Source organism: Gossypium arboreum, chromosome 8 (assembly GCF_025698485.1).
Source record: "Gossypium arboreum isolate Shixiya-1 chromosome 8, ASM2569848v2, whole genome shotgun sequence".
Taxonomy (NCBI): domain Eukaryota; kingdom Viridiplantae; phylum Streptophyta; class Magnoliopsida; order Malvales; family Malvaceae; genus Gossypium; species Gossypium arboreum.
In genome coordinates this window covers 72,285,878-72,296,394 of record NC_069077.1, presented here as the reverse complement: position 1 = coordinate 72,296,394, position 10,517 = coordinate 72,285,878, and the positions used below count along the sequence as shown (strand labels likewise).

At 37.4% G+C, this 10,517-nt stretch overlaps 1 non-coding gene across 1 annotated transcript; it reads left to right on the top strand.

Annotated features, from left to right (window-relative positions):
- Window positions 1-492: 492 nt before the first annotated feature.
- LOC128280086 (small nucleolar RNA R71) lies at window positions 493-599 on the top strand. Its single transcript, XR_008270267.1, has one exon. It is a non-coding gene; the product is annotated as a small nucleolar RNA R71 (small nucleolar RNA).
- Window positions 600-10,517: the final 9,918 nt, after the last annotated feature.

Sequence of the window (10,517 nt, the reverse complement as noted above, 5' to 3'; positions counted from 1 at the left end):
TTCCTTGGTTGCTCCAAGAAAATTTAGGGTGATTACGCCATGAAGGATTATAGAAGTTGGAATGAGGTCCTTGTCCACTCCTATTTTGATGTTGGTTCCCCATATAGTACACTGACTCGGGATTCAATGGGCAATTCTCGAAAAAATGACCTTTCCCACAATACACACAGGAAACTACTTCAAACGGACTTGGTGGCTGAGCTGTAAATTATTAGCACCATTAGCAATAAACTACTTTAACATAGAGGAAATAGATAATACCTAAGCTGATAACGAAGTGAGAGTATCAACTTCATGAACTTCGACTAAAGTCTTCCTGAAGCTGTTTGATTTGTTGGCCATTGATAGTTGTTGCTCGCAATCCTCTCAATGATCTCATAAGTCTCATTATAAGACATAAGCAAAATTGTACTATTCGCAGAAGCATCTACCATCAATCTTGTATGTGCATTGAGACCATTATAGAATGTCTCCAACTGGATACAATGAGGAATCCCATGATGAGGACACTTACGAAGTAACTCCTTGAATCACTCTCAAGCCTCATACAAAGACTCGTCATCCAATTGTTGGAAAGTTGTGATTTTGTTCCTCAACTTAGCATTTTTGCTAGGCGGGAAATACTTAACCAAAAATCTCTCTGCTAATTCTTGCCATGTAGATATAGAACTTGGTGGCAATGAATTGAGCTATGCTCGTGCTCGATCTCTCAACGAGTACAAAAACAACTTTAACCTCAGTGCGTCTTCAGTCACACCAGCTATCTTGAATGAGTCACTCACCTTCATAAACAATCGAAGGTGGAGATGTGGATCTTCCGTGGGCATACCACTAAATTGGCCCACTATTTGTAGCATTTGAAACATTACTGGTTTCGATTCGAATTGGATTGCCTCAATATCTGGCCTTTTAATTCCTGGATTTAACTCATTGAAAAGCAACACAGCATATTGTCTGATGCATCGATCCCTATCATTGACAATGAGGATAGGATTTCATACATGTTCGGCTTCATTACCTTGGTCTCGATTTTGATTTCCAAGGTCCTTCTTGTTCTGTCTCTGAGCTATTCGTTCACGTCTTCTTTGTCTAAAAGTTCACTCAATTTCAGTGTCTACTGAGAGTAAATCGATAATCTGATCTATGCTCATAACCAACTAGAAAGAAAATTACAAAATTAAAAAGAGTAAGTTAGTACTGTTAGAAATAACCAAATTGAAAATAAATAATTTCACCAAAAATGACTATGGAAACAGTCGACAATCCCCGACAACGACGCCAAAAACTTGTAATGCTCGGGTTTGTGCAAGTGTACACAATCGTTATCAAGTAATAAGCAAGTATTGAGTTATCGTCTCCACCAGGATTGTATTTGTGCTAAGTCACTTAATTTGTAAAAGTGTATTAACAATTTGATAAATAAAAACAATATAATTGAGAAGTGATGAAAAATTAAGTACATGAAACTAAATGCAATGATCCCTAATGCAATTTATCCTAAGTATGCAAACTATATGATGAGATAGATTTTAGCAGAATTAACACAATAATCAACAATTATAACATAAATAAGCTAGGACAATTACTTTAATTAAAGTCAAACTATTATCAACATGCTTATCAATATTTGAAAAAACATTCCATGGCAACTTGATCTTTCATGAGTTTGGAAGCCACGTTAGGTCCTTTCGGAATCCTTTACTTAGTAAATACGCATTTTATTGATCCTTATTTACTAAGGGTTTCTTATTATTCGTGCAAGGTAACAGGGATGTTGTGACAACCCGAATTAGGGCCTAATCGGAATAGTGGTTTCGTGACCACAAATCCGAGATAGAAATAATTGTTTTATAAATATTTTGGGGTTTATGATATGATTGCATGATTGTGTGAAAATTTCGTGATGAAATTCTATGCCTAAAGTGTTTAAATTGAAAGTAGGGACTAAATCGAATAAGTTGCAAAATTTGCATACTAGAAATTTTAGTATGAAATTGTTTTGAAATATTTATTAGGAGGTCTTAAATAGCAATTCTACCAATTTTAAGTTCATGGACAAATTTAGGACATGGAAGGAATTTTGGAAAGTTTAGTAGTAAGGGTATTTTGGTCATTTTGATATTAAATGAAATAAAATGGGAAAAATAACACAAAATAGTCATCTTCCCCATTTAGTTGCTGCCGAAACTTCACTCTCTCCATAGCTAGGGATTCTTCAACTTTCAAGCTTCATAATCAAGAAAGGCGCGGAACTGACCTCGAACGGGGGAAAGAAAAAGTTTTGGACTAAATTGCAAAATTTCCATATTTTGCACCAAGGTAAGTTGTATGTAAATATTACAATAATTTCATGTACATTCTTATATTTCAGCCTATTATATAAATATACTAGCTGATGTTAAAATATAAATTGACTATGGGAAGAATGGAAATAAATACAGAGAGAGAGATCCGGTTGAACATTCTGGAGAGATCGAATGAAATAGAGGGCGTAGCTAGGTCACATGTATGATGCTGAGTGCACATCATGTGTACAAGAAAGCTACGAGACACCTCAGTAGTAGCTAGGTCACATCGTGATACGAGATGTATCCCATGTAGACAAGAGAGCTACGTGAAAGATAAATGTAGCTAGGTCGCATGCGTGATTCCAAGTGAAGGACACCATGTAGACAAGAGAGCTACGTGAAAGATAAATGTAGCTAGGTCGCATGCGTGATTCCAAGTGAAGGACACCATGTAGACAAGAGAGCTACGAGACAAATCGGCTAGGTCGCATGAGTGGTACTAAGTGTTCCCCATGTGTACAAGAGAGCCGAACTAAATGAAGTATGATGGTGGGGTGTGTCTTTGAAACCGTTAAATATCGAGGATTGATCCGAATTGTTCAACGGGATGGTTTTGTGGTGACATTGTGGTTTGGACCTACACTTATAGTGAATGAAATGTGGTGAAAATGAATTGTGGCATATACATATATACGATAAAATGAGGTTAGCATAAAGAATGTGTGAAAGAGTGAAATTAGTATTAAAACTGTTTTAGATGGCAGCAGTGACGTGATTTTGAAAAATCACCAAAAATAGGAGGAATATAATTAGAGGTTGAATGAGATGTGAAATTAAAGCTTAATGAGTCTACTTTCATATAAAAGAAGCAGGGCAAGCAAAGGAATTCTATATTTTGAGATATTTACAATTGTAACTGACTTGCTCAGGATGAATACGTGATCCCCTGTTTCCACTTTGAAAAATCATTAAAAATTGTACAAAGCAAACTAAGAAATATAGTTTACATGCCTAAATTCCTTATTGAGACTAGTTTTAAATACAACAGACTTCAGGGTTGTTTGAGTTATGTACTGAGAGAAATTCAATTCGTAGTGGACAGAGGTCAGGCCAGTCGAGCTGTGTAACAGGGAAACTTTAATTAATAAACTGTACTAATCTGCTGAACCAAAAATTATAAAAAAATTTAGCAAGAAGCTTTATGAGTCTAGATTCAGGAAATTTTACGGATATGAATTTCGAGTTTTGTAACTCGAGTTATGATTTATTTAGTGAATATGACACAGCAGAGACAGCTTAATCGAAGTGGAATAAGTAGTGAAGTTAAAGTAGACATACTTGAATTGTTGTGTAAACATGTTAGATTCTTAAATTAGTATTTACATACTACTTACTAAGCTATAAGCTTACTTCGCTTTCTCTCTTTTGTCTTATAGTGTTCTCCAGCTTGCTCAGAGTCAAGGATCGTAAAGATCTACCCGCACTATCATACTTTGGGGTATTTGAACTAAATGTTTTGAATTATGGCATGTATAGTAGGCAAAAATTATTTTGTTATGTGTCATATTTGTCTAGATTTAAAATATTAGTTACTGATTTCGACCGATTACTTTGTACAAGCCATAAAAGTTGGCTAATATTGTTCAAGATATATGTTATACGATGCATTATCAAATGGGATGACATATTTCTATCTTGGTATATGTTATGTTCGTAATACCTTGTATCTGTTCCTGACATTAACGGGTAAGGGTGTTACATTTAGTGGTATCGAGCTATGGTTTAGTCGGTTCTCGGACTAATAAAGTGTGTGTAAAAGTCTAGCTATACATGCCATAAAAATATTGTGATAGTGTGGTGACTCGATTATTCTAAACGTGTTTTGTTTTAATATAGTAATGGATCCCAAGGAACTGCGGTGATGATGTTTGCTAGTAATGCGCGGCTCCCGCACAAGGGACCGCTACCGTGGAAAGTAGACACGAGACATTGGGACAAGGAGATGAGGCTCGGACGCCTTTCTCCAAATGATGAACAATTGGTATACTGAATTTATTCGAGCAAATCCAAATGCTCAACCTCCTCCACCCCTCCTATACCTCGGACGATTCCTCAGAGCAGCCAAGGTATAAATTTGGTAAGAATGAACAAGCCTCCGGTTGACAAGATTCAAAACAAGGGGTCAAGAGTTTAGAGCAAAGGTTGATGATGATCCCGAGAAAGCGGAATTACGGCTTGAAAATTCTACCCGTGTATTTGATGAGCTCTCATGTACACCGAGGAATGCTTAAAGTGTCTTTGATCACTTTTGAGAGATTCACCTACCACCGTGGAAGACTTTGGTTGCAGTGGTGCCAAAAGAAAAGTTACTTGGGATTTCTTCCAGAAGAATTTAGAAAGAAATACATAAGTCGTGATTTATTGATCAAAACGGAAGGAGTTCCTTGGATTGAAGCAAGGAAAATGTCTCATCAGAGTATGAACGCGAATTTGTAAGACTCAACAAGTATGCCTGTGAATGTGTGTCCACCGAGGCCATTATGTGTAGAAGATTTGAAGATGGGCTGGATGAGGATATTAAAGTGTTTGTAGGATTTTGGAGTTGAAAGAATTTGTAGTATTGGTTGATCGAGCTCTTAAAGCCAAGAATTGAACAAAGAAAGAAGAAAAGGCGCTATTGAGGCTTGAGATGTCGAAAAAGACAGATAAGTAAGCCATTTCAATCTCAACCAAAGAGGTCCAAAGAGACAAACCCTCGAATGACAGCTTTCAATTGGGGATTTACAGAGATCGTGGTAGAGCATATTCGGGTCTAAAGCTCAAGCTACTTGGTGGCAAGTGTGGGTAATGTCGACCTAGAAAGCCCGAGTGTCGACAATGTGGCGAGCAACATTATGGTGAGTGTTGGGGACCGAAGCGAGCTTGTTTCAGTCAGTTCTTCTCGAACATTTTATTAGAGACTGTCCGGAGAAGGTTAAAGAAGAAAGATTTCAGTGTTAGATGAATACCACCGCTAGTAGAGGTAGACCACCGAGAAATCTGGAGGTGGGACTAGTAGTAGAACCGTGATGAAAGATTTAACGGCAAGATCGAAGCTAGAGCACTGCTAGAGCTTATGCTATACGTGTTCGAGAAGATGCATCATCTCCGATGTCATTCTTGGTACATTTTCTCTTATGATACTATTGTTATTGCATTGATTGATCCGGGTCCACCCATTCCTATATTTGCATGAATTTAGTATCCAATAAAAAGTTGCTGTTGAATTCTTGAGTTTACGATTAAAGTGTCGAACCCTTAGGCCAATATGTGCTAGTTGACAAGGTTTGCAAGAATTGCCCATTAATGATTCAAGGTCACTGTTTTCGACCAACTTGATGTCATTACCATTTGGTGAGTTTGACGTTATCTTGGGAATGGACCGGTTAACATTGTATGATGCTAAGGTAGATTGTAAACAAAAGACACTAGAGTTAAAATGTGAAAATGGAGAAATTACGTGGGTTGAAATGCATTTAATCAAATAAATTGCCTATGGTGATTTCGCACATGTCTGCACGTAAATACATGAGAAAAGGGTGTGAAGCTTATCCGGCTTATGTAATGAATGTTGAGATGTCTCAACTGAAATTTGAATCGAGACCTATAGTCCGTGAGTTTCGGATGTATTTCCGAGGAATTGCTGGGTTGCCTCCAAAGCAGAGATAGATTTTGCCATTGATTTGTTGCCGTCATGCACCGATCTCGATTGCTCCATATAGAATGGCTCCGATCGAATTAAAAGAATTGAAGGCTCGATTCAGGGGAGTTAACAGACAAGGGATTTGTGAGACCGAGTTTCTCTCCTGGGTGCTCTGTATTATTCAGTAAGAAGAAGGATGGTTCAATGAGACTTTGCATTGATTACCGTCGACAATAAGGTGACTATAAAGAACAAGTACCCATTGCCGAGGATTGATGATTTATTCGATCGGTTAAAGGGGCCACAAGTGTTTTCAAAGATTGATTTGAGGTCCGGTTACTACCACTGAGAGTTAAGGAGTCGACATGTAAAACCGCCTTTAGGACAAGGTATGGACATTATGAGTTTCGGTGATGCCTTTTGGCTTAACAAATGCTCCACCATATTTATGGACTTAATGAATCGGATTTTCCGGCTATATTTGGATAAGTTTGTAGTAGTGTTTATAGATGACATTTTAATTTATTCTCGAGATGAGTTTGAACATGCCGAACACTTGAGAACTATATTGCGATCTTGAGAGAAAAGAAACTGCTTGCCAAGTTTAGTAAAAGTGAGTTCGGCTTCGTGAAGTCGGATTTTTGGGGCATATAGTCTCAGGTGATGGTATTCGGGTGGATCCAAGCAAGATTTCTACGATCGTTGATTGGAAACCGCCCAAGAATGTATCTGAGGTTAGAAGCTTTTTAGGCTTGGCCGGGTATTATAGGCGTTTTGTTGAAGGATTTTCGATAATTGCCTCTCCTATGACTAAATTGTTGCAGAAGAATGTTAAGTTTGAATGGACTGATAAATGTCAACAGAGTTTTGAAAAGTTGAAAGCACGATTGACTGAAGCACCAATTTTAGTACAACTTTTAGTCGAGAAAGGAGTTCGTAATTTATAGTGATGCATCATTGATGTGCCTTGGATGTGTGTTGATGCAAGAGGGCAAAGTAGTAGCTTATGCTTCGAGGCAGTTAAAACCGCATGAGAAGAACTATCCTACACATGATTTGGAACTGGCCGCTGTTGTTTTTGCCTTGAAGATTTGGCGACATTATTTATACGGTGAAAAATGCCGAATTTTTACTGATCACAAAAGTTTGAAGTACTTGATGAATCAAAAGGACCTAAATTTGCGACGGCGAAGATGGCTTGAATTATTAAAGGATTATGATCTAGTGATTGATTATCATCCGGAAAAGCAAATGTAGTTCTTGGCGCCTTGAGCGTAAAATTTCTTTTCACTTTGAGAGCCATGAACACGGGTTAGCATTGTCTCGATGACGGGTCAATTTTAGCGAGATGAGAGCTAAACCGTTATTTCTCCAGTTGATTTGTGATGCTCAAAAGAATGATAGTGAGTTGCGGATCAAGAGAACTCAATGCGAATCGAGTTATGACTCAGATTTTCGAGTTGGACCGATGACTGCTTGATGTTTCGAGACGAATATGTGTGCCGAAAAATGATAAATTGATTCGTAAAATATTACATGAGGCGCACAATGGTTGTTTATCGCTTCACCCCGGTAGCACAAAAATGTATAATGATTTAAAGAAGTCAGTATTGGTTGCCGGTATGAAAAGGACATTTCGAATTTGTAACTAAGTGTTTGATCTGTCAACAAGTAAAAGTGAACATCAAGTACCTTCGGATTACTTCAACCGGTAATGGTGCCCGAGTGGAAATGGGACAAGATTACCATGGATTTTGTAACCGGTTTGCCTTTAACTCCTAAAAAGAAGGATCTTTGTTTGGGTAGTGGTTGATAGATTAACAAAGTCAGCCCACTTTATACCAAGACGTCTCGATTACTCACTTGATAAATTAGCGAATTATATATTGCTGAAATTGTGAAGTTGCACGAGTACCTATGTCTATAATATCATATAGAGATCCAAGATTTACCTCGAGATTTTGGAAAAGTTACAAGAAGCTTTGGGTACAAAATTGAACTTTAGTACCGCATTTCATCCACAAACAGATGGTCAAACGGAAAGAGTAATCCGTACTCAAGATATGCTTAGATCTTGTGTTTTAGAATTTGGAGGTAGTTGGGAGAAATATCTATCTTTGATTGAGTTTGCCTACAATAACGCTTATCAATCAAGTATACAAATGGCACCGCACGAAGCCTTATATGGTCGTAAGTGTCGGACTCCTTTATATTGGACCGAGCTTAGTGAGAAATGATTCACGGAGTTGATCTAGTTAAAGAAACCAAGAGAAAATAAAAGTAATTCGGGATTGCTTGAAAGTCGCTTCAGATCGACAAAAGTCATATGCGATTTAAAAAGAAAAGAGATTGAATTTCAAGTGGGTGATAAAGTGTTCTTGAAGGTGTCACCATGGAAAAAGATTCGAGATTTAGTCAAAAGGGCAAGTTGAGTCCGCGTTTTATTGGGCCGTCTGAGATTCTTGAGAGAATTGGACCGATGGCATATCGGTTGGCCTTACCGGCAGAGTTAGAAAAGATTCATAACGTGTTTCATGTATCAATGTTATGACGTTATCGTTCGATCCTTCACATGTGATTTCCCCAACGAAATTGAGATTCGATCGGATATGACCTATGAGGAGGAACCAATAAAGATTTTGGCTCGAGAAGTTAAGCAGTTAAGAAACAAAAGTATAGCCTTAGTGAAAGTATTGTGGCACGACATGGGATAGAAGAGGCTACGTGGGAACCCGAGGAAGCTATGAGGAAACAAGACCCAAACCTCTTTCTGGTAAGATTTTCTGGGACGAAAATCTCTAAAGGGGGGAGAATTGTGACAACCCGAATTAGGGCCTAATCGAATAGTGGTTTCGTGACCACAAATCCGAGATAGAAATAATTGTTTTATAAATATTTTGGGGTTTATGATATGATTGCATGATTGTGTGAAAATTTCGTGATGAAATTCTATGCCTAAAGTGTTTAAATTGAAAGTAGGGACTAAATCGAATAAGTTGCAAAATTTGCATACTAGAAATTTTAGTATGAAATTGTTTTGAAATATTTATTAGGAGGTCTTAAATAGCAATTCTACCAATTTTAAGTTCATGGACAAATTTAGGACATGGAAGGAATTTTTGGAAAGTTTAGTAGTAAGGGTATTTTGGTCATTTTGATATTAAATGAAATAAAATGGGAAAAATAACACAAAATAGTCATCTTCCCATTTAGTTGCTGCCAAACTTCACTCTCTCCATAGCTAGGATTCTTCAACTTTCAAGCTTCATAATCAAGAAAGGCGCGAACCGACCTCGAGCTGGGAAAGAAAAAGTTTTGGACTAAATTGCAAAATTTCCATATTTTGCACCAAGGTAAGTTGTATGTAAATATTACAATAATTTCATGTACATTCTTATATTTCAGCCTATTATATAAATATACTAGCTGATGTTAAAATATAAATTGACTATGGGAAGAATGGAAATAAATACGAGAGAGAGATCCGGTTGAACATTCTGAGAGATCGAATGAAATAGAGGGCGTAGCTAGGTCACATGTATGATGCTGAGTGCACATCATGTGTACAAGAAAGCTACGAGACACCTGTAGTAGCTAGGTCACATGCGTGATACGAGATGTATCCCATGTAGACAAGAGAGCTACGTGAAAGATAAATGTAGCTAGGTCGCATGCGTGATTCCAAGTGAAGGACACCATGTAGACAAGAGAGCTACGTGAAAGATAAATGTAGCTAGGTCGCATGCGTGATTCCAAGTGAAGGACACCATGTAGACAAGAGAGCTACTGAGACAAATCGGCTAGGTCGCATGAGTGGTACTAAGTGTTCCCCATGTGTACAAGAGAGCCGAACTAAATGAAGTATGATGGTGGGGTGTGTCTCAAACCGTTAAATATCGAGGATTGATCCGAATTGTTCAACGGGATGGTTTTGTGGTGACATTGTGGTTTGGACCTACACTTATAGTGAATGAAATGTGGTGAAAATGAATTGTGGCATATACATATATACGATAAAATGAGGTTAGCATAAAGAATGTGTGAAAGAGTGAAATTAGTATTAAAACTGTTTTTAGATGGCAGCAGTGACGTGATTTTGAAAAATCACCAAAATAGGAGGAATATAATTAGAGGTTGAATGAGATGTGAAATTAAAGCTTAATGAGTCTACTTTCATATAAAAGAAGCAGGGCAAGCAAAGGAATTCTATATTTTGAGATATTTACAATTGTAACTGACTTGCTCAGGATGAATACGTGATCCCCTGTTTCCACTTTGAAAAATCATTAAAAATTGTACAAAGCAAACTAAGAAATATAGTTTACATGCCTAAATTCCTTATTGAGACTAGTTTTAAATACAACAGACTTCAGGGTTGTTTGAGTTATGTACTGAGAGAAATTCAATTCGTAGTGGACAGAGGTCAGGCCAGTCGAGCTGTGTAACAGGGGAAACTTTAATTAATAAACTGTACTAATCTGCTGAACCAAAATTATAAAAAAATTTAGCAAGAAGCTTTATGAGTCTAGATTCAGGGAAATTTTACG